Source organism: Cucurbita maxima, unplaced genomic scaffold, assembly GCF_002738345.1.
Source record: "Cucurbita maxima cultivar Rimu unplaced genomic scaffold, Cmax_1.0 Cma_Scf00015, whole genome shotgun sequence".
NCBI lineage: Eukaryota > Viridiplantae > Streptophyta > Magnoliopsida > Cucurbitales > Cucurbitaceae > Cucurbita > Cucurbita maxima.
Genome location: NW_019272031.1, coordinates 130456 through 156063, shown reverse-complemented (window position 1 = coordinate 156063; position 25608 = coordinate 130456). Strand labels below are relative to the sequence as shown.

Sequence of the window (25608 nt, the reverse complement as noted above, 5' to 3'; positions counted from 1 at the left end):
ACAATCGGATCGAAAGGATCTCAAGAAGAAGTCAAAATAATACCAGTAATCAGAAAAACTGGTATCCTCAACCGTCTTTTCCAGATATTCAATTCGAAGAAAAGACGCTACAAACTCAAGCCCACTATGATGGCCTGGCAATCTATGAATGGTACATCGATGGATTGTCTAACTATCTTGTGATGAACGTTGTCAATCAAATGATGATGGCCGCAGGCGCGTATAAATTACAAGGCCATAAATCCGACCATCAAATAGCTCAAGTCTTAGTAACCGGATTCACTAGAAAACTCAAAGACTGGTGGGACAAATATCTTGACGAATCAACCCGCCAACAGATATTAAACCACTATGTCATCAGGCCAACAATTCAAATCATCAAAGAAGAAGGTCCATCAACTAGGATCGAAGTACAACATGGAAGGGTAGAAGATGCTGTCAATACTCTAATCTATGCCCTCATAGAATTCTTCGTTGGCGACCCCTTAAAATACCAGGAGAGATCCGCTGAAATACTCATGAACCTGAAATGACCTACTCTAGAAGATTTTAGGTGGTACAAAGACATGTATTTCAACAAAGTTCTTATTAGAACAGATAGTTCGTTGGAATTCTGGAAAGAGAATTTTGTCAATGGACTACCAAAGCACTTCTCAAGAAGGATCAAAGACGATTTGAAGACAAAGTATAATGGAACAATTCCATGACAGACTTTGTCATATGGATCAATAACATCCTTCATCATAGAAGGACGCTGACTTTGTAATGAGTCAAAGATCCAAAACAAGCTCAATTCTTCAATATCAAACAAAAAAGAGCTTGGAAGATTTTGCGATCAATATGGATGCTTAGAAGCCCCCTCAACCTCCAGAAGGAAGAAGGTTAGGACGCATCCAAAGCCTTATAATGCGTACAGGCCTAGAGAAAGTATCGGATTAAGCCAGTAAAACCTCAAAAGTCAACGTATTCTAAGAAAAGGTAAGCTCCCACAAAAATTCATAAAGGAAAGAAAAAGAAAACTTGCTTCAAATGTCGAGAAGAAGGACATCATGCTAACAAGTGTCCAATCAGAGGAAAGATCAACGAGTTGGATATAGATCAAGAGCTGAAAAATCAGCTACTACGGCTAACTCTAACTAGCTTAGAACAATCAAGCGAGGGAGATATCCTCAAACTTCAAGAAGGATCTGATTCATATTCTAGCACAGAATACAAATCAGAACAAGAAGGAAGGACGTGCGAAGGATGCATAAACGTCCTTACAAAGGATCAAGAAATTCTACTTGAGGTGGTAGAGAAAATTCAAGATCCATAAATTCAACAGAAAATTGCTCAACGACTTAGAGATGCTATGACAATCTCTAAACCACCTGAAAGGGAAGAAAGAAATCCCTATAGACTTCAGTTCTCCAAATGTTTGAAAGACTGAGAGAACTCACTACTCAATACCTACAAAGAGATTAATAATCTCAAACAAGAAGTACAGGTATTAAGATCTGAAACCAGGTCAGAATCCTATATGCTTCGCCAAGAAATTCTAAACCTTCAAGAAAGGCAGACCGAATAAAAGGAAATGACGTAACCAAACCTGGACGAAGATGATTTTCAAAGTTCCTTTGTTGGAGTCATCACCACTTCTCAATATCAAAAATGGTACGCTCTCATTACCTTGAAAATTTATGATTTCAAAATTACACTAAAGGCTCTCTTAGATACTAGAGCCGATCAAAATTGCATTCAAGAAGGCCTAATACCTACTAAGTATTTTGAAAAAAACTACCGAAGGCCTTAGAGGTGCAAACAACAACAAACTCAAAACCAATTACAAACTATCAAAAGTCTATGTTTGTAATGACGGAATTTGCTTCGTAAATTCCTTCCTCTTATTAAAGGACTTGGAACTAATCCTAGGTACTCCTTTCATTACTCAATTATACCCTTTTAAAATAAGTGAAAAAGGGTTAAAGTCAAGCCTTAGGAAAGAAGATAAAATTTAATTGTTTTCCCCTATAAGAATTAACGAAATAAATAACCTTCAAAAGAATACAATCATTCAATCAATAAATGTATTAAATTATAAAGAAAAACAAATTTCTTTTCTGAACGAAGAAATTTCATTCAAAAGAATAGAAGAACAGCTTCAAAGCAAGACCGTCCAGTCTTAAATCAAAACATTACAAGCTCAAATAGAAAGGAAAATTTGTTCGGAAATTTGTTCAACTGTCCCTAATGCCTTTTGTAATAGGAAGCAACACATAGTTAATCTTCCTTATATCAAACCTTTCGAGGAGAAAAATATTCCTACGAAGGCCCGACCTATTCAAATGAATAAAGAATTACTAACATTCTGCAAAGCAGAAATTGATGATCTTCTGCAGAAAGGTCTTATTAAGGCCATCAAAGAGCCCCTGGTCATGTGCAGCTTTTTATGTCAACAACCAGGCAGAGAAGGAGCGTGGATTTCCACGACGGGTAATAAACTACAAACCCTTAAATAAGGTTCTGGAATGGATTAGATATCCAATTCCAAATAAATCAGATTTAATGCAAAGAATTTCAAATGCGAAAGTATTTTCAAAACATGATATGAAATCTGGATTTTGGTAAATCCAAATTTCAGTAAAAGACAAGTATAAAACAGCTTTCAACGTCCCTTTCGGCCAATACGAGTGGAACATTATGCCATTTGGGCTAAAAAACGCTCCATCCGAATTTCAAAAAATTATGAATGATATCTTCAATTCTTTTCAAGAATTTTCAATTGTCTATATTGTCGATGTTCTGATTTTCTCTCAAAGCATCGATCAACATTTTAAACATCTTCAAACATTTTTTGCCATAGTCAAAAGAAACGGTTTAGTTGTATCTAAACCGAAAATAAAACTTTTTCAGACAAAAATCCGCTTTCTTGGATTTGAAATTCATTTGAGCTTAATTAAACCCATCCAAATGTCTATCTAGTTTGCCTCAAATTTTCCGGACCAAATCACTGATAAAACCCAACTACAAACAACTTTTTGTGAGACTAAAAAAGAATCCCAAGCCTTGGACGGAAGAACATACCAAAAAAGCCCAAAAAATCAAATCCCTTGTCAAATCAATTTCGTGTTTATCTCTGATAAACCAAAGAGCTGGTTTAATAGTGGAGACCGACGCATCCTATATCGGAGATGGAGGAATCCTGAAACAGTCCCTTGACAAGAAAGAATCCATTGTCCGATTCCATTCAGGAATATGGAATTCTACTACAAAAAAATTACTCAACAGTAAAGAAAAAAATACTTTCAATAGTACTTTGTGTACAAAAATTTCAAAGTGATTTAGTTAACAAAAGCTTTGTTATCAAAATAGATTCTAGGGCATCTAAATTTGTTTTAGAAAAAGATGTCAAGAATCTTGTATCTAAACAAATTTTTGCTAGATGGCAAGCCATTTTATCTTTCTTCGATTTCCAAATTTTGCCTATAAAAGGGGTCGAAAACCCTTTGGCCGACTACCTCTCAAGAGAGTTTTTACTCTCAAAGAAAAACTCTCCCTAGCCACTCTTCCATCGAGAGATGACCAGAAAGAAAGCGATAGAGAAAGGAAAAAAGCCCACTGCTTCTTCAAACACCCCTACTCCAATGACATCTTACAGCTATGCGATGGATGCTGGTTTCACACTGGTGACCAAGTCTAAAGCAAGGCTTTCTAAAAAACAGGCGGAGGTTATCACTCCGACAAGGTCTTCTGCCTCTTCAACATGGCCATCTGTCGTTACTCCATCAAGACCTATTGTCTCTTCCACTTCAAAGGGACCTTCTGTCCCCTCGACCTACTCGGACGCAGTTGTTCCCGTTTGATTTTCTCCAGTTCATGAAATCATGACCTATTTTAAAAAATCTGTGTCTATACAAGAAGCTTTGGTAGAACCAGAATACGACGACACAAAAATCAGCGAGGTCGTCAAGAAAGCCTATCCATCGGGATTCTTTTATATCCCAGAAGATATTCATAAAACTAGAAGGTTTTATGAATTCATTCTAGTCAACACAAAGTCTGTTGAAATTACTCATATTCCGAGTCGCGATGACCCTTCCAAAATCGCGTATTCAAATTAAAAAATTTCAAAGTCATGAACCCGACGTATTGGAATCAAGATCCATACACGGAGAAGACTTGTTCAAACCCTTTTGTTCCTCATTCTTACTCATACAGAGATTATCAGATGGCATGGTTCAATGTCATTTGGTATCAAAATTACGAGCACTCATGGTTTATTCAATTATGCCAGAATGCTCAGAAAATTCATTACCTATTTTGGTTCATCATGAGCATTCTGGCAGTGAGGTTTTATGAGAAAGTAAGCTGAAAAGACGAAGAAGATGGAAAAGGTGGTTCAAGTGTTTTTTTTCCATTGGGGTACGATTCAACGTTTTTAGGGGTTGGTTCACCCAGTTCGTGATCCTCGGGAGCGGTTCAAGTTATTTTTAATTATTAATGTAATAATTTAGTTGATTGCTTGCTTTAAAATGCCAAAACCAATCCACATTAGCGTGATTAATTAATTATGCATTATGAATGTATGTTTTAATTAAATAGAAAATGTATATGCATAAAGTATGTCATATAGATTTAAAATCCCACCATAGGCTAAGCATGTTTCATGCATTGCAAGTATGTTATAAGTGTTATAATGTATAGTATGCATGTTGAGGGTTCCATGAATGATAGATATAAATTGTTATATTATTGCATGGAATAGATGATTATATAATTGTTATATAAAGCATGTTAGATGCATGTTATAGGTTATTTTCAACGTCCTAAAACGAGATAGATGTTAAAATCTATAATAAAGATAAGTGCATGCTCACTTAGGGTTAAGAACCAAGCACGATCAATTTTAATAGTTAAAATAGGTCGATGTCTTATAAAATCGCGGTTACAAGAAAGCTCACCTGGCACGATCTTGTCTAAGGCTGGAGGTAATTAAGTTGACGGTCTACGAAACACCTACTACCTGGAGATCGGACCAGCTCTTGAACTTAGTTAGCCCAGTTTTATGAGCATGCTTGAGTGATATAAGTGTTAAAAAAATCACCTAGACTTAAGTTATATTTAATTAGCTGGAATATACCTAAGTAATGAGTATACCCAACCCTAAAACATACTTAGTATGAGGAAAAAGGTATATGAGATACATCGTTTTCCTTTCACGCTCTCTGAAAAATTCACACCGTGAGATTCATTCTCGGCCTTGTGTCGCCCTGGGAGCGTCCTCCATTTGGAAGGTATTTGCATGAGTCAATAACGAGGTGATTAGAGAGAGTATTTATAGTAAGTGGGAGAAGGAAGTATATCAATACGTCCTATGGTCTCCACCACTAGGTTGCACCGTGAGATTCCCATGTTCCATCTGCATGTTGCCCTAGAGCAACTCCCTATTCGGAGGGTCGTAACATGGGAGTCGAAACAATGCAAATTCAAGAAATGGATAAGATTTCTTAGGTCCATTACCAACTTTGGCTTTTTTATTCGATAGCGTTGTTGGGACCGATCTCTAAGGTCTAAATTGATGGGTCACATTTACGAAGAATTACTAAGAGTTAGTATATTCTTGACCAAAATAGCGATAACTAAAACACTATAGGAACATGAGTTATTCTTGGATTAGTTTTTAAGTCAAGAATGTCTTGGTTTAGTTGAGTGATTGACTGCCCCTCGGTAGCAGTTGCTCTAACTCACTAAAGTGTCGTTGCAAATTAATAATTTTTGGGTACATTATTACATTTGCTAAACCTGATTGGATTAAAGAGGATTAAATCAAATCACTAATAGAATTTTCTTTATATCACAGCATGACAAACTCAATAGTACAATTACTCGCTTCTGAGAAATTAAACGGCGACAATTACGCAACTTGGAAATCAAACCTAAACATAATACTTGTAATTGATGTTTTAAGGTTTGTTTTAACTGAGGAATGTCCTCCAAACCCCAGCTCAAATGCAAACCGAACAGTTCGGGATGCATATGACAGATGGACAAAGGAAAATGACAAAGCCCGAGTGTACATTTTAGCCAGCCTATCTGATGTTTTGGCTAAGAAACACGATGTCATGGTACTACTAAAGAGATTAGGGAATCTCTGAAAATTGATGTTTGGACAACCGTCCTTCTCCCTTAGACGTGACGCCATAAAATACATTTACAACTGCCGTATGAAAGAAGGGACCTTAGTTAGAGAACATGTCCTGGACATCATGGTTCATTTCAATGCGGCAGAAGAAAATGGAGATGTCATTGATGAGAAGAGTCAAGTCAGTTTTATCATGGAGTCTCTTCCGAAGAGCTTCTTCCAGTTTCGCACAAATGTGATGATGAACAAGATAGAATATAACTTGACTGCTCTTCTCAATGAGCTACAGACTTATCAGTCCCTCTTAACAAACAAGAGACAAAGAGGAGAAGCAAATGTTGTTATCTCTAATAAATTACTACGAGGATCGTCATCCCAAAATAAGTCCGGACCTTCAACTTCTAAAACTGTTTTAATAAAGAATAAGGGTAAGAGGAAAAATAAGATTCCTACTGACCTCAAACACAAGGTTCAAAAAACAAATAAAGGAAAATGTTTCCATTGCAAAGAAAACGGGCACAAGAAGAGAAATTGCCCAAAATACCTTGCAGAGAAAAAAGCCGAAAAGACATAATAAGGTAAATATGATTTACTCGTTGTAGAAATATGTTTAGTAGAGTATGACAACTCAACTTGGATACTAGATTCATGGGCCACTAATCATATTTGTTCTTTTTACCAGGAAACTAGCTCCTAGTGAATGCTTGCGGACGGCGTGATAACACTCAAGGTTGGAACAAGAGAGGTTGTCTCATCAAGATCAATAGGAAATTTAAAATTATTTTTTTGGAGATAGATTCATCATATTAGATAATGTACTTTTTGTTCCTGAAATGAAAAGAAATGTAATATCTATCTCTTGTTTATTAGAAAAATTGCATAAAAAAATCTTTTGAAATCAATGAAGTGTTCATTTGGAAAAGAGGTATTCATATTTGTTATGCAAAACTAGAAAACAACTTATATATGTTAAAACCGAGTGAAACAAAAGATATTTTAAATACCGAGATGTTTAAAACAGCTGAAACTCAAAATAAACGACAAAAGATTTCTCCTAATACCTATCTTTGACACTTAAGACTAGGCCACATTAATCTCAATAGGATTGAGAGATTGGTTAAAAGAGGACTTCTAAATGAGTTAGAAGACAACTCTTTACCTCCATGTGAGTCTCGTCTTGAGGATAAAATGACTAAACGATTGTTTTCCAAAAAAGGTTATAGAGCCAATGAAACCTTAGAACTCGTGCATACAAATCTCTGTGGTCCAATGAATGTCAAAGCACGAGGAGGGTATGAATATTTCATCAGTTTTATTGATAATTATTCAAGGTATGACTATCTTTATCTGATGCATCACAAGTCTGAAGCTCTTGAAAAATTCAGAGAGTATAAGACTGAGGTTGAGAATCTATTAGGTAAAACTATTAAAGCACTTCGATTAGATCAAGATGAAGAGTATATGGACTTAAGATTTCAGGACTATATGATAGAACATGGAATAACGTCTCAACTCTCAGCCCCTGGTATCCCTCATCAGAATGGTGTATCAGAAAGAAGAAATAAAACTCTATTAGACATGGTTCGGTCTATGATGAATTTCGCTCAATTACCTGATCCGTTTTGGGGATATGCAGTGGAGACTGCTACATACATTTTGAACATGGTTCCTTCTAAGAGTGTTTCAGAAACAGCTTATGAGTTATGGAAAGGGCATAAAGGTAGCTTACGTCACTTCAAGATTTGGGGATGCCAAGCACATGTGTTGTTGCAAAACTCCAAGAAATTAGAACGTCGTTCAAAATTATGTATACTCGTAAGATACCCCAAGGAGACGAAAGGTGATTTGTTTTATGACCCTCAAGAAAATAGAGTGTTTGTATCAACAAACGCTACATTCTTAGAGGAAGACCATGTAAGAAATCATCAACCTCATAGCAAACTAGTATTAAGTGAGATTTTTAAAGAAGATACTGATAAAACAACAAGAGTTGTTGATTAGGCTGGTCCTTCAACAAGAATTGTTGATGGTGCTGCACTTCTGGTCAATCACCTCCTTCTCAAGAGTTGAGAATGCCTCGACGTAGTGGGAGGGTTATAACTCAACCCAATTGTTACTTGGGTTTGGCAGAAACTCAAGTCATCATACCTGATGATGGCGTTGAGGATTCATTGACCTATAAACAGGCAATGAATGATGAAGATAGAGATCAGTGGATCAAAGCCATGAATCTTGAAACGGAGTCAATGTACTTCAATTCAGTTTGAAAACTTGTAGATCAACCAGATGGGGTAACCTATTGGTTGCAAATAGATCTATAAGAGGAAACGAGATTAAATCAGTAAGGTACAGACCTCTAAAGCTCGACTTGTAGCAAAGGGACCCAAAGAGAGGGGGTGGACTATGAAGAAACCTTCTCTCTGTTGGGTTTTATGTCCTAAAACTCATAGTTTGTAAACAAAAACATATTCTATTTTCAATAGAGTTATTATTGTTGTTTATTCCGTAAAGATTGTTATTGAATGAAGTGAACTTTACGATCATTAATCTAAATTCAATAAACTAAGAACACTCTAGCTATAGTATGATCACTTGAACTATATGTAGAGACATAAGAGTTGATCAAGTTCAAGTATATAGTCAAAATGATCTATAGTATAAGGATAAGGCTAAGTACCTTATTCTGAGACACTATGGATGCGGCCCACTTTTGTATATGATATAAACAATGTGATCACTAAAGTTATACATGTGGAGACATGTGAGTGGGGGCGTCCTATGCAATGAGTATTGCATAAGATCGGACCATGAAGAAAATCACTCTCACTTTATATTGTCGTTTACTGTTGACACTGATTTTCTTTTCATTTGATGACCTAGGTAACTAGATCTTAATCCTGAGCTAACCATGAACTCCTGTTTATTCGGAATTATCCTTAGATTTTCATGGGTGAGAGTGGCTCAAGTTCACCGACTCAATAAGCCTCCCATTTCAGGGGTAAGACTGTGTAAATGGCTTGGGACGTGGGGTGCAAGATGGAATTCACTCCTACCCACTTTTAGGGATAGAAGAGAGGTAGTTCTCTTAAGTATTGACTCCAGGTCTTGAACAAGGGGTCCCACCCTCTCATTGGTCTAAGAGGGATTCGGTTTACTGGTTGGACCACAAACCAATTGTTCATTAGAGGATCAGTGAGAAATAAGAAACAAGAAGTAACATTAGAGGTAAAACGGTAAATTGACCCAGCTCTAGTTACGAACAACCTGTGAAGGATTGACTTAATAATCATGGTTATATCAAATGGATAGAAATATATCTATAGTGAGGGGAGTGCAACTACTAGGCTATAGTGGAATGTCCTAGTAGTTAACGAATGTTGGTTAACAAGGTTAATGATTTTAACCGGTTAATCTTGGATCGTTGGAGCCCATGATCTATAGGTCCATTAGGTCCCTCTGTTAGCTCCTATCGGACTAAACCATAGAACAGTGCGACACGTGAGTTTGAAGTGTTCGAATTCAAATTAGGGAGAATGCACTATATATATACGATATATTTAACCGAATTTTTTATTTATTTATGAATTAAACAAAAAGAGAGAATCTAAAATATTTAAAAAAGATTTAAATATTTTAATCAAATATGTGTCAGAATTAACTGGGATTGACATTTGAATTAATATTAAATATTAATTAAATAGTTTAATTAAGCATTTAATATTACTTTAATTTGAAATTTATAATTCAAATTGATGGTTCAATCAAAATGAAGAAAGTCAAAATGTTGACTTTCATTTAATGGAAAAGTCCATATTAGTGGAATTTTATGGTGTCAAAATTTGGTTTAACCAAACTTGCATGCTTGCCAAATAAACAGAAGTTCATCTTTTTGCAGTTTGCCAAGTTAATTTCTTTTCTTTTTGCAGTTTGGTTTAACCAAACTTGCATGCTTGCCAATTAAAATTACCCACAAATTTGAGTGGAATTTTGAGTGTTAAAATTTGGTTAACTCAAGCATGCATGCTTGCCACATCATCTCAAACATTTGAGTGGAATTTTAAGGGTCAAAATTTGGTGATCTCAAATTTGAATGAACATGCAAACATGATTCTATAAATAGAGTAATCTAAAACATAAAAGGTCTTTTTCTTTGTGAAAAACCTTGAGAAAAATCTTTCACAAACACACTCTTCATATATACAAACCAAATTTTGCCAAATTTGTGGGTAATTTCTTTTTGCAAATTTTGACACTTAAACTTGCATGTTAACTGGTAAGCATGTAGGTAATTTTAGTCGATACAATGTCTTCCGAGCTTCAATTTCCCTTTCAACTCCAGTATGGAACCTTTGAGTTAGGCGTGAGGGTTGTTATGGATGTGTCATTTGATAGTTTATTTGATTGTCTTGCCCAATGGCTATGTCCTATAGGAGGATGTTGATCATGCGGGTTGTCAGTGATTTTCAAAATAGCATGTAGGCTGATAGTAGACTCAATAAGTAGCCTACTTGTAGGCTCTTAATCGTGTTCTTTGTATGCTAGGGTATAATACTCTTTCTTTTCTTGTTTTGGTTCTTGTTGCAAGTACTTAGGCCCCTTTAGTTATGTTCTTGACTTGTGAATTCTTATTGTGATCTATCCTGAGGACCTTGGTCCTAGGATTCTGAGGTCTCAACCTTGGTCTTGATCTAAGAGCCTTAGTACTATGGTTCTGGGTTCTTGTTTTCAAAATTTGGATCTTGATCCATGTTCTAGTCCTTGATCGTTGTCTCGTTCATGGTTACTTTTTAGGTTCTTGTTTCGTTCTCCAAGACACTCCCCCATAGGATTTATGTTATCAGTCATGAACCTAACAACCTGTGTCCAAGGCTTCATACGTTCCAAGAAACATAGTCTAAACCTGCATCTAGGGCTTGCCATGTGATACGATCTGAAAACCTACCTCCAAAGCTTCTTACTTTCCAAGCAATGTAGTCTAATTCTGCATCCATGGCTTGCCTAGTGATACAACTTGAATACCTATGCCCAAGAATTCCTGCGTTCCAAGCGGCATAGTATGAATACCTACGCTCAAGGTTTAATACGTTCCAAGTAGTGTAGTCTAAAATCTTTCATCTAGTGTTTGCCATGTGATACAGGTTGAATATCTATGTTCAAGGCTTCATACATTCCAAGCAACGTAGTCTGAATACCTACGCTCAAGGCTTCATACATTATAAGTAGCGTAGTCTGAGTCATGAACATTCTGTACGGTGGGAGGTCTTAGGAGTTTCTTGAGTTTCTGTGTCTGAAGACCTTGATCCCTTACCCGTGTGTAGTACTTAGCATTCTTGTTACCTTGGTAGTCATAGAGTTTATAAGTTTCTTTATTTCTTGAGGCATAAGTTGTGACATGCCATCTTAAGCTTGTGAACCAAGCATAGTAGCATGCATGAGTTATTCTAAAAATTCATAGAGTCATAATATATTCTTTATAGAGTTCTAGAAGAATCTTGAATAGTCGGTAAGAATTCCTTGAGGTACTTTTCTTTAAGTGTTTATAAGGCCCTAACTTGGTTTAGGTTCCAAACATGCTCAAATAAACATGAAATCTTGAACGTACCTTCAAGTCCTTAGGAATAGACCATATAAAAAGTAGTAGGTCATTTGGAGTCTATTTAGATCTTGATATCATAAAGAGTCCGAGGGGCATTTTGATCATTTTATCCCCTAATTCTTAGTTCCGCTACTTAACATGTTCTAATGACTTTCAAACTTCACATCATTAAACATCATAAAAAAGATCTACTATAAAGTTTCATAATATTTTGAGGTCATTTAGAGCATGAACCGAAGATAACTTACCTTAAGGGTATTATGGTAATTTTACATCATTTCTTGGTTTATCTACTTAACCTTATCCAATCACCGCCAAATTTCATATATAATCTTAACATGTCATAGTATGCTCATAATTAAATTTTTATAGGCAACAGAGTTCATTTAGAGGATTATTTAAACGTTACTTAAATTCCAAGCAATTTGATCTATTCAGAGCCTTAACTCTCTGTTCTTGGTATTTTTCTTTCATAATTATTTAAACCATACTTAGTTTAGAATTCATACAAAGATTCAAGTAATTCCTACAAGTATTTTTTAAGAAAAGTCCATGATGGGTACTTACCTCGTTGTCGATGTTTGGGACCTCCGTTGTCGTCGATGTTCTAGTTTCTGGAACCATAAAATATTTCATGAGAAATGGTCTGTACGAGAGTTTAAATTGAGAAAATCAATGGAGAGTCATTTTTTTTTATATGACATCGTCTAGATAGGAAGAAGACGCGCGCAACGCATAATGCCGCCACTTGAAAATTCTCCTCCACAACTCTGATCACAAGATTACTCCCCTCGATTTCTTCACGAAACTTGAAGATGGTGTTACAAGGAAGGGCTTGAGATTGGTTTCATACCTTCTCGTAGATCGTAACCTAAGTTATTAATCTCTAAAGTTCGTCGGAAATCTTTGTCCTTGCCGGAGCTCTACGAAAAAAAACTTATGAGCCAGCCGTTTCTAGAGGTTATTAGGACCTGATTTCTTCATGGAACCTCTTCCTTATTCTTCCCTGAAGCTAAAGGAGTTGGTTTAGAGAAACTTCTTTTGGTGTGTGTAACGCCCAAGGCCTCTAATAAGAGGTAATGTATAGTCCCTAATAGGTTGTACAACGTTTTGGAAGCAAATAAATTGGAGAAAATTTTAGAAAATGGAATTTTTTCCAATTTTTATCAAACTTCCAAAAATTTAAATCATTAAGGGTATAGAAGTTTTGGAAAAATTCTAGATTTTGTTTTTTGAGAAAATAATATTAAAATAGTAAAAAATGGCCAAATTACCAAAAAGCCCCTGAAAAATATGGATAATTATAAAAATGCCCTTTTGGCTAGAATTCACAACGACCCTCTACCCAAAATCTATTTAATCTCAAAATCTAGCGATTGGATCTCCTCCAAAATTGGACACAATTGTTCATAGATCATCTCATTCGGTGGCTAGAATTCAAAACTAAGGTCGGAAAGGCTCTAATCGGAGTAGATAATTTCGACGGAAGATCCAGAAAAATCAAGAATTGAATTAATGACAATTCTAGACGTTTGAGGATCATCCATCTATAAATTTTTTGGTAGGGACAACTAATAAGAGCAAGAAGTTAGCCTAATCGAGTCCTTAATCGTGAGTTACGATTTTGGGTATCGTGTTCTTGGATTTTCCTCGAATTTGGGAGCTACAGTTTATCATTCCTCCTCAAACTTATTTCTTCACCACGTGACTTGCGGTGAATGCGGGAATAGCCATTGAAATCAGGATAGGGCAGTAGTATGCATTGATTTTCATTTACTAGTTGATACGATGTTTATTTCTTTATTTCTTTATTTTTTTTTTTTTTTTTGTGTGTGTTCAAAGACTATTGAAAACGGTCAACTATCTAGATATCTAGATATTTGCCTTATAATAAACAGTCAACTATCCTTAGCACCCCCCGTAAGCTGAGCGTCGGATTTGAACAAACGTGAAGCTTGGATCTGAAAAATTCGAAGAGAGGTCGAGAAATAATTTTTGTCAAGATGTCAGCAACTTGAAGATGGAAAGGTACATATTGTGTGCGAAGTTTGCCAGCTATAACAAGTTCTCGAAGGAAATAATAATCTAGTTCAACATGTTTAGCCCGCTTGTGAGAAACAGAATTAGAGCTAAAAAAAAAATAGCACTTTTGTTGTCAGATAAGAGTAAGGGTTGCTGTGAAATAGGGATCTTGAGGTCATGCAAAAGATGCATAACCCAAAGAAGTTCAGTAGTAGTCGTGACAAGAGCACGATACTCAGATTCACAGTTGGAGCGTGAGACAATAGGTTGCTTTTTGGCACTCCAAGAAACGTGATTGTTACCAAGATAAATAGAATAGCCAGATGTAGAAGACCAGTATCGGGACAAGGAGCCCAGTCAGCTACCGAATAAGTGACTAGCGTACTAGGAATAGTGGATGAGCGAAAGGTAAGACCAAAGTAGAGTGTTCCTTTGACATAGCGAAGAATACATTTGACAGCAAGAAAGTGATCTGCAGTAGGGGCATACAAGAATTGGCTGACAGAATTGACATTATAAGCAATATCTAGACGCGCAATAGTCAAGTACTAAAGGGTGCTAACAAGAGATCTATAAAGAGTAGGATCACAGAAAGAAAAACCATCAGTAGTCAGGTGTTGAGAAACAACCATGGGAGTGTAGACTAGTTTGCTATCGAGCAACTGAGCATGAGTAAGAATATCTCGAGCATATTTTAACTGACTAATAAAGAGATCATCAGGAGTGGGTGAAACTTCAAGACCAAGAAAGTAACTGAGAGAACCCAAATTTTTTGTAGAAAACTCAAAATGAAGCTTGCGAGTAAAGCTGTGAATAAGAGATGAGTTGTTGTTGGTAACAATAATGTCATCAACATAAAGAAGCAAATAGATAAGGTTAGATTGCTGATAAAAGACAAAAAGGGACGTGTTAGCGCGACTGCAAGAAAAATCAAGTGTGAGAAGAAATGGGCTAAAATGCTGAAACCAGGCGCGAGAAGCATGCTTTAAGCCATAGAGGGCTTTCTTTAATAGACAAACATTAGTGAAAAATCGAGGATCAATATACCCAGGTGATCGTTCCATATGAACAATTTCAATAAAAGTTCCATTGAGAAAAGCATTCTTGACATCAAGTTGTCAATGAGTCCATTTATTTGTGACTGCAATAGAAAGCACAACACGAGAGAGTGGTAGCATTGAGAACCGGACTAAAAGTGTCAGTATAGTAAAGACCAGGAACCTGAGTATAACCTTTGACAACAAGACGAGACTTGAAATGCTCGACGGACCCATCAAGCAAATACTTAATACAAAACACCCATTTAGAGCCCACGATGTTGGTGTTGGCAGGGCGAGGAACCAAAGTCCAAGTATCATTTTGTTGTAAAACTCGAATTTCTTCATCCATGGAAGCAACCCAAGCAGGATTCTTAGCCACATATTTGAATCCTTTTGACTTAGTGGATGCATGAAAAGTAGAAAGAAGTTCAGATGAGCCCAAAATACCAAGATTTGCTGGATGACAAGTCTTGAATATACTAGCTTTGGCTCGTGTGATCATAGGATGAGAGCACAAAGAAGAGGAATCAATAGTAGGTTCAATAAAGGTCGGATAAGAAGTCGAGGGTGGCAAAGCAAAACCTGCACAAGAAGTATCAACCTGCACAAACTCATCCACAAGGTCAGAAGAAATATCACACGGGGATGAACTGGATCGAGGAATGTGTGATGATGAAGTGGTAGGGGGGGATGAATCAATATGATAAAGATGTGGTTTTAAAAAATTTGAAATGTGAAAAGAGGAAAGAGGTTGGGTGTGGGAGCTAGGGATAGCAGGAAAGTGAGTTTCATCAAATTGAGTATGAAGGGTGATATATAGGTTAGTGGTGGGGGATCAAGATAGCAGAATCCTTTATGAGCAGGATTATAACCTAAAAAATACAAGGAATGCTGCAGGGAGAAAGCTTATTAGGCATATAATCACGCAAGTAAGAATAAAAATGACAACCAAAGGGATGAAAATTATCATAATGCGAAGAGTAGCCACAGAGAAGTTCAAAGGGTGACTTACCTCCAAGAAGTGGAGTAGGCAACCGGTTTATAATATAAGCTGTAGTGCTGAAGGTGTCAACCCAAAAAATGAGGAGAAAGGGGAGTGAAAGAGAAGAGCCAAGCCAGTCTCAGTCATATAACGGTGTTTTCTCTCAGCACGACCATTTTGAGTAGGTGTATATGGACAAGGGAGTTGATGGTGGATGCTAGAAGTACGTAAATGAGTTTTGAAACAAGTGCTAGTAAATTCGGTACCTCCATCGCTTTGAAATACCTTGATACGAGAAGAATATTCCTTTTTCAAAAAATTTTGAATTTGAAGAAAAATATCAAAGAAATCAGATTTAAATTTTAAAGGGTAAAGCAAAGTGAATCGAGAATAATCATCAATAAAAATAACATAGTAAAGAAAACCCAAATTTGATTTGACGGGGGAGGAACCCCAAAGATCACAATGAATAAGATCTAACACATGAGACAATCTACGTTCATTGCAGAAATAAGGTAATCGATGACTTTTCGCAAGTTGACAGGTACTACATAGTGATGAAGAAGACAATAAAGACGTAAGAGAACCTTTTCTATTTAAAAAAGAAATAAAGAATTATAAACATGACCCAGGCGAGCATGCCATAAATCATATGAAGCACGTAAAGATTTGTTTCTAAGATCTGAAATAAAAGAAGAGTTGTCGTGCTCCAGCACATATAGCCCTCCATCTCTTTTAGTGATTGCCACCACCCTTCCTATTTGACAATTTTGGATAGTAAGAGGATTATTAGTAAATGTAACAGAGAGAGAAAAATAAGACATTAATTTACAGATTGAAAGAAGATTTTGAGTGATATGAGCGACAACCAAGACATCAATAAGTGAATATTTAAAACAGGAGAAAGAGTACCGGTGTGGGTAATGGGTAGGAATGCACCGTTTCCTACGATCATAGAGTCCTTACCCATGTATTTTTTAGACTGGTCCAAAATAGATGGGTTGATGGTCATATAGAACGAAGCCCCAGTATCCAGAAACCAATTAGCAGCATCAGGTCTAGCAATACAATAGGACGTGTTGAATGCTTTAGCAAGGTGAGCATGAGTAGAATCAGGTCGAACATACTATTGGTTGCAGAAGTCAACATAATGGCCCTCTTTGCGGGATATATTATTTCTTATCAAACGAGAGAAAAAAGAATCCAATTCCGAATTTTATTGTTGGGGAACAAACCAAAATCATCTGGTTCACCACTACCGAATTTATAATTCAAAAGAAAATTAAAAATCGTCGTTGGGGAGAGAAAACTCGCGGGAGTACTCACCACTCTACAACGACGACTTTTGAAAAATATAATATTCTTCAACACACAAAATTTTATCAATCGCCTTTACAAAAACTAATCCAATTTTGAATCAGACTAAAATGGTCAAAACAAGATTTAACTTGTTATTGTTCGAGATCAAACTCAGGTCACTCTAAGTGACAAGCAAGAATGCTCACCCTTGTATTACAACGACCTCTGGAACATAATAACTCGAGTGACAAGCGGATATACTCTGCACTATACCACTACAACGACTCATAAAAAATAAATTATTCGTTAACGCTCTAGATTTTATCAATCGAAGATTCGGAACAAGTAATCCAATTTCGAATCCGGAGAAAATTGTCCAAAGAAAACTAAGCTTATTAGTGTCCGGGTTCAAACTCAAGTTTCTCGAGTGACAAGCGGGAATACTCACTACTGTATTACATCGACCTCTGAAAAATATATTATTTGATAACACACGAGAGAAAAAGGAATCCAATCCCGAATTTCGTTGTTGAGGAACAAACCCAAATCATCCGGTTCACCACTTTCGAATTTCGAATTCAAAAGAAAATAAAAAATCGTTGCTGTGGGAGATTAAACCCGCGGGAGTACTCACCACTCTACAACGACGACTTTCAAAAAATATAATATTCGTCAACACACAAGATTTTATCAATCGTCGTTACAAAAAGTAATCCAATTTAGATTCAGACTAAAATTGCCAAAACAAAATTAAACTTGTTATTGTTCGGGATCAACCTTAGGTCACTCGAGTGACGAGCAGGAATGCTCACCCTTGTATTACAACGACCTATGGAACAAAATAACTCGAGTGACAAGCGGATATACTCCCCACTGTACCACTACAACGACTCATAAAAAATAAAATATTTGTTAACGCTACAGATTTTACCAATCGTCTTTAGAAAAAGTGATCCATTGTCAACACTCTAGATTTTATCAATTGAGAATTCGTAACAAGTTATCCAATTTCAAATCCGGTGAAAATTGTCAAAAGAAAACTAAGCTTATAATTGTCGGGGTACAAACTCAGGTTCCTCGAGTGAAAAGCGGGAATACTCACTACTGTATTATATCGACCTCTGAAAAATATATTATTTTTTAACACACGAGAGAAAAATGAATCTACTCCCAAATTTCGTTGTTGGGGAACAAACCCAAATAATTCGGTTCACCACAACCGAATTTCGAATTAAAAATAAAATTAAAAATCGTCGCTGTGGGAGATTAAACTCGCAGGTGTACTAACCACTCTACAACGACGACTTTCAAAAAATATAATATTCGTCAAAACACAAGATTTTATTTATCGCCGTTACATAAAGTAATCCAATTTAGAAACAGACTAAAATTGTCAAAACAAGATTAAACTTGTTATTGTTCGGGATCAAACTCAGGTCACTCGAGTGACGAGCAGGAATGCTCACCCTTTTATTACATGTTATTGTTCGGGATCAAACTCAGGTCACTCGAGTGACGAGCAGGAATGCTCACCCTTTTATTACAACGACCTATGGAACATAATAACTCGAGTGACAGGCGGATATACTCCCCACTTTACCACTATAACGACTCATAAAAAATAAAATATTTGTTAACGCTACAGATTTTACTAATCGTCTTTAGAAAAAGTGATCCATTGTCAACCCTCTAGATTTTATCAATCGAAGATTTGGAACAAGTAATCCAATTTTGAATCCGGTGAAAATTGTCGAAAGAAATCTAAGCTTATAATTGTCGGGGTTCATACTCAAGTCTCTCGTGTGACAAGCGGGAATACTCACTACTGTATTATATCGACCTCTGAAAAATATATTATTTGTTAACACACCAGAGAAAAAGGAATCCAATCCTGAATTTCGTTGTTGGAGAACAAACCCAAATCATCTGGTTCACCACTACCGAATTTCGAATTCAAAAGAAAATTAAAAATCGTCGTTGTTGGGGATTAATTTCGTGGGAGTAATAACCACTCTACAACGACGACTTTCAAAAAATATAATATTCGTCAACACACAAGATTTTATCAATCGCGGTTACAAAGAGTAATCAAATTTAGAATCAGACTAAAATTGTCAAAACAAGATTAAACTAGTTATTGTTCGGGATCATACTCAAGTCACTCGAGTGGCGAGCAGGAATGCTCACCCTTTTATTACAATGACCTATGGAACATAATAACTCGGGTTACAGGCGGATATACTCCCCACTTTACCACTACAACGACTCATAAAAAATAAAATATTTGTTAACGCTACAGATTTTACTAATCGTCTTTAGAAAAAGTGATCCATTGTCAATCCTCTAGATTTTATCAATCGAAGATTCGGAACAAGTAATCAAATTTCGAATCCGGTGAAAATTGTCACCTCTAGATTTTATCAATCGAAGATTCGGAACAAGTAATCAAATTTCGAATCCGGTGAAAATTGTCAAAAGAAAACTTTATCAATCGAAGATTCGGAACAAGTAATCAAATTTCGAATCCGGTGAAAATTGTCAAAAGAAAACTAAGCTTATAATTGTCAGGGTTCATACTCAGGTCTCTCGTGTGACAAGCGGGAATACTCACTACTGTATTATATCGACCTCTGAAAAATATATTATTTGTTAACACACCAGAGAAAAAGGAATCCAATCCTGAATTTCGTTGTTGGAGAACAAACCCAAATCATCTGGTTCACCACTACCGAATTTCGAATTCAAAAGAAAATTAAAAATCGTCATTGTTGGGGATTAATTTCGTGGGAGTACTAACCACTCTACAACGACTACTTTCAAAAAATATAATATTCGTCAACACAAAAGATTTTATCAATGGCCGTTACAAAAAGTAATCCAATTTAGAATTAGACTAAAATTGTCAAAAAAGGATTAAACTTGTTATTGTTTGGGATCAAACTCAGGTCACTCGAGTGACGAGCATGAATGCTCACCCTTGTATTACAACGACCTATGGAACATAGTAACTCGAGTGACAAGCGGATATACTCCCCACTTTACCACTACAACGACTCATAAAAAATAAAATATTTGTTAACGCTGCAGATTTAACCAATCGTCTTTAGAAAAAGTGATCCATTATCAACCCTCTAGATTTTATCAATCGAAAATTCAGAACAAGTAATCCAATTTCGAAAGTGATCCATTATCAACCCTCTAGATTTTATCAATCGAAAATTCAGAACAAGTAATCCAATTTCGAATCCGGTGAAAATTGTCAAAAGAAAACTAAGCTTATAATTGTCGGGGTTCAAACTCAGGTCTCTCGAGTGACAAGCGGGAATACTGACTACTGTATTATATGGACCTCTAAAAATATATTATTTGTTTACACAGGAGAGAAAAAGGAATCAAATCTCGAATTTGTTGTTGGGGAACAAACCCAAATCATCCGGTTCACCACAACTGGATTTCGAATTCAAAAGAAGATTAAAAATTGTCGCTGTGGGGGATTAAACTCGCGGGAGTACTAACCACTCTACAACGATGACTTTTAAAAAATATAATATTAGTCAACACACAAGATTTTATCAATCGCCGTTACAAAAAGTAATCCAATTTAGAATCAGACTAAAATTGTCAAAAAAGGATTAAACTTGTTATTGTTTGGGATCAAACTTAGGTCACTCGAGTGACGAGCAAGAATGCTCACCTTTGTATTACAATGACCTATGGAACATAATAACTCGAGTGACAAGCGGATATACTCCCCACTTTACCACTACAACGACTCATAAAAAATAAAATATTTGTTAGCGCTACAGATTTTACCAATCGTCTTTAGAAAAAGTGATCCATTGTCAACCCTCTAGATTTTATCAATCGAAGTTTCCGAACAAGTAATCCAATTTCGAATCCGGTGAAAATTGTCAAAAGAAAACTAAGCTTATAATTGTCGGGGTTCAAACTCAGGTCCCTCGAGTGACAAGCGGATATACTCCCCACTTTACCACTACAACGACTCATAAAAAATAAAATATTCGTTAACGCTACAGATTTTACTAATCGTCTTTAGAAAAAGTGATTCATTGTCAACGCTCTAGATTTTACCAAGCGTCTTTAGAAAAAGTGATTCATTGTCAACGCTCTAGATTTTACCAAGCGTCTTTAGAAAAAGTGATTCATTGTCAACGCTCTAGATTTTACCAAGCGTCTTTAGAAAAAGTGATTCATTGTCAACGCTCTAGATTTTACCAAGCGTCTTTAGAAAAAGTGATTCATTGTCAACGCTACAGATTTTACCAATCGTCTTTAGAAAAAGTGATCCATTGTCAACCCTCTAGTTTTTATGAATCGAAGATTCGGAACAATTAATCCAATTTCGAATCCGGTGAAAATTGTCAAAAGAAAACTAAGCTTATAATTGTCGGGGTTCAAACTCAGGTCCCTCAAGTGACAAGCGGGAATACTCGCTATTGTATTATATCGACATTATATCGACCTCTAAAAAATATATTATTTGTTTACAAATAAGAGAAAAAGGAATAAAATCTCGATTTTGTTGTTGGCGAACAAACCCAAATCATCCGGTTAACCACAACCGAATTTGAATTCCAAAGAAAATTAAAAATTGTCGCTGTGGGGGATTAAACTCGCGGAAGTACTAACCACTCTACAAAGACTTTTGAAAAATATAATATTAGTCAATACACAAGATTTTATCAATGGCGGTTACAAAAAGTAATCCAATTTAGATTAAGACTAAAATTGTCAAAACAATACTAAACTTGTTATTGGTCGGGATCAAACTCAAGTCACTCGAGTGACGAGCAGGAATGCTCACCCTTGTATTACAACGACCTATGGAACAAAATAACTCGAGTGACAAGCGGATATACTCCCCACTGTACCACTACAACGACTCATAAAAAATAAAATATTTGTTAACGCTACAGATTTTACCAATCGTCTTTAGAAAAAGTGATCCATTGTCAACACTCTAGATTTTATCAATCGAGGATTCGTAACAAGTAATCCAATTTCGAATCCGGTGAAAATTGTCAAAAGAAAACTAAGCTTATAATTGTCGAGGTACAAACTTAGGTCCCGCGAGAGACAAGCGGGAATACTCACTACTGTATTATATTGACCTCTAAAAAATATATTATTTGATAACACAGAGAGAAAAAGGAATCCAATCCCAAATTTCGTTGTCGGGGAACAAACCCAAATCATTCGGTTCATCACAACCGAATTTTGAATTAAAAAGAATATTAAAAATCGTCGCTGTGGGAGATTAAACTCACGGGAGTACTAACCATTCTACAACGACGACTTTCGAAAAATATAGTATTCGTCAAAACACAAGATTTTATCAATCGCCGTTACAAAAAGTAATCCAATTTTGAATGAGACTAAAATTAACAAAACAAGATTAAACTTGTTATTGTTCGGGATCAAACTCAGGTCACTCGAGTGACGAGCAGGAATGCTCATCCTTGTATTACGACGACCTCTGGAACATAATAACTCGAGTGACAAGCGGATATACTCCCAGTGTACCACTACAACGACTCATAAAAAATAAAATATTTGTTAACGCTCCAGATTTTACCAATCGTCTTTAGAAAAAGTGATCCATTGTCAATGCTCTAGATTTTATCAATCGAAGATTCGGAACAAGTAATCCAATTTTGAATCCGGTGAAAATTTTCAAAAGAAAACTAAGCTTATAATTGTCGGGGTTCAAACTCAAGTCTCTCGAGTGACAAGCGGGAATACTCACTACTGTATTACATCGACCTCTGAAAAATATATTATTTGATAACACACGAGAAAAAAAGGAATACAATCCCGAATTTCGTTGTTGGGGAACAAACCCAAATCATCCGGTTCACCACTTTCCAATTTTGAATTCAAAAGAAAATTAAAAATCGTCGCTGTGGGGGATTAAACTCGCGGGAGTACTCACCACTCTACAACGACGACTTTCGAAAAATATAATATTCGTCAACACACAAGATTTTATCAATCGCCGTTACAAAAAGTGATCCAATTTTGAATCAGACTAAAATTGTCATAACAAGATGAAACTTGTTATTGTTCGGGATCAAACTTAGGTCACTCGAGTGACGAGCAGGAATGCTCACCCTTGTATTACAACGACCTCTGGAACATAATAACTCGAGTGACAAGCGGAAGTACTCCCCACTGTACCACTACAACGACTCATAAATAAATTATTTGTTAACGCTCCAGATTTTGCCAATCGTCTTTTGAAAAAGTTATGCATTGTTAATGCTCTAGATTTTATCAATCAAAGATTCAGAACAAGTAATCCAATTTCGAATCCGGGGAAAATATTCAAAAGAAAATTAAGCTTATTATTGTGGGGGTTCAAACTTAGGTCTCTCGAGTGACAACCGGGAATTCTCACTATTTTATTACATCGACCTCTGAAAAATATATTATTTGTTAACAAACGAGAGAAAAAGGAATCCAATCCCGAAGACATAGATGGTCGCGTTTATTACTCATACCGTAAATATGAGAGGAAATGTCTTATACAATAGAAGAAGAACTAAGGAAAGAACTTTGAAGAAGACTAAGCACAAGACAAGAATAAAAATTAGAATACGGATGAAGACCCAAGTTTTTCGGACTTAGAATCGTGAACCTTAAAACTAAAGTTTTCAGATCAAAATACAGATTAAGACCTCATATCCTAGAGCCAAGTTTCATAGGGTAGATCCTGTAAAGAACTTAGAAAGCTATGATAGAACTTAAGAGCCTAAGTCAAATGACAAGAACAAGAATCGAATCCAAGTATCTTATAGAAGAGACACAATTTATCAAATCCAAAGACCAAAATAAAAATGGAAATCAGTTGCCCACTAATCTTAGAGAATATATATTGCAAAATTTTTATAAAACTCAATCTCAAATTCACGACAATCCAAGAGTTTTAATGTCGGTTTAAGCTCCCTCTATAAAGCCTGAAGTAGGGGTTTTCATTTGAAGCAAGAATCGAGCTAAGTCGAGCCTTCAACTGTGAGTTGTTATAGCCTCATAGAATTTGGGTTTCTAAATCTCGGATTTCTTACAAATGTATGTGCCATAGTCAACCATTTTTCTTCCAACTTGCTTCTACACGGCTAAATGAGATTATCCACATGTTTGGTGATGAAATAAAGTGTTGAAGGTGCCTCAAACACAGCTTCCAAATTTGGTCCGCCATTAAAGGAAGAAGGTCGAAGCTCGAACATTAAATTTGAGCCTACATACAAATTTGTCAAGAGAAACATATCCTCTTCGATTTTTGCCCCTCCAAGGAATATTTCCATAGAAGACTGCGAAGGATAATAAGACTCAGAGTGTGTCCAATTGAATAAAATTATTTTCGTGTAAAATTTGGGGGTAAGGATTGAAATCTTACTTATAATCCATTTTCTTCAAAATTGAGTCTTTGTTTAGCTTTAGAAGATTAAGTTGAGTGCTTTTAGGAAGAAATCATACGTCCTACATCAAGTTGCCTAAAGAAACAAAATTATGCTTTCTTGAATAAGTTTGAAGACCTATATGATAATATTCCAAAAATTGTTCCAAAAAAGGTCCCATGAGATTTGAACCAATGTTATTGGATTCAAATTTCAATGTCCTAACCACTAGACTATGAAACCACAAATACTTGTAAGGTTTGTGTGTAATAAATCTATATGTGTCTTTGTTTTTAGCTTTATATTTGATAGAGTTTCATGACTTAAATATGATATATGGGTATATAACTCGAGCTACAATACATTTAAAAGGCATAAAAGTTTAGTTTGGTGCATTCCGTGAGTTCATTGGGGCATTCCGAGAATTGAACTCAGGACCTCTCGCACCCTAAGCGAGAATCATACCACTAGACCAAATGCCCACTTGTGACAAACTTTTTTATTGAATATATTATTTGATTTGGATATTAATGAAATCCATGAGCAAGTATTATAATCCTATCTTCTAGTTTTAAATTGATGGAACTAAAATTATTTATACTAATAGGTGTAATAACAATTATAGAATGTTAAGATTTGGATCGACAATTTCAATTGATTAAAATCTATATTTTTTTTAGTACCCAAGTGGTTACTCCTCTACCTATATGTTCGAATTTATTTATTTATTTATTATTATTATTATTATTAATTTTTTTATACAAAATTTGTGAAAACAATTGGGTACTAATTTATGTTATCCATTCGCGAAAAAATTATGTTTTTTTGATTAAAATAAACTTCAAGATAAGATCACATATTTATTCATATAGTTCCTATTTATTAAATGCATTACTCATCAATGAAAATGGGTAGGGTAGCTTCTAGGATAAAAAATAATTAAAGCAAATGCAAAACAGTGGATCTTATTTCCAAGTTAACATGTAGGCTAATAGCAGTCGATATAATGTCGGCAAAGCTTCCACTTTCCTTTCAACTCCAGTATGGAACCATTGAATTAGGCATGAGGTTGGTTGGGGATGTGTCACTTGATAGTTTGTTTGATTGCCCTACCCAATTACTCTGGCGCA

General features: G+C 35.7%; 1 non-coding gene across 1 annotated transcript; it reads right to left on the bottom strand.

The window, feature by feature from the left end:
* Positions 1-24888: 24888 nt before the first annotated feature.
* On the bottom strand, positions 24889-24960 carry TRNAP-AGG. Its single transcript has one exon. It is a non-coding gene; the product is annotated as a tRNA-Pro (tRNA).
* Positions 24961-25608: the final 648 nt, after the last annotated feature.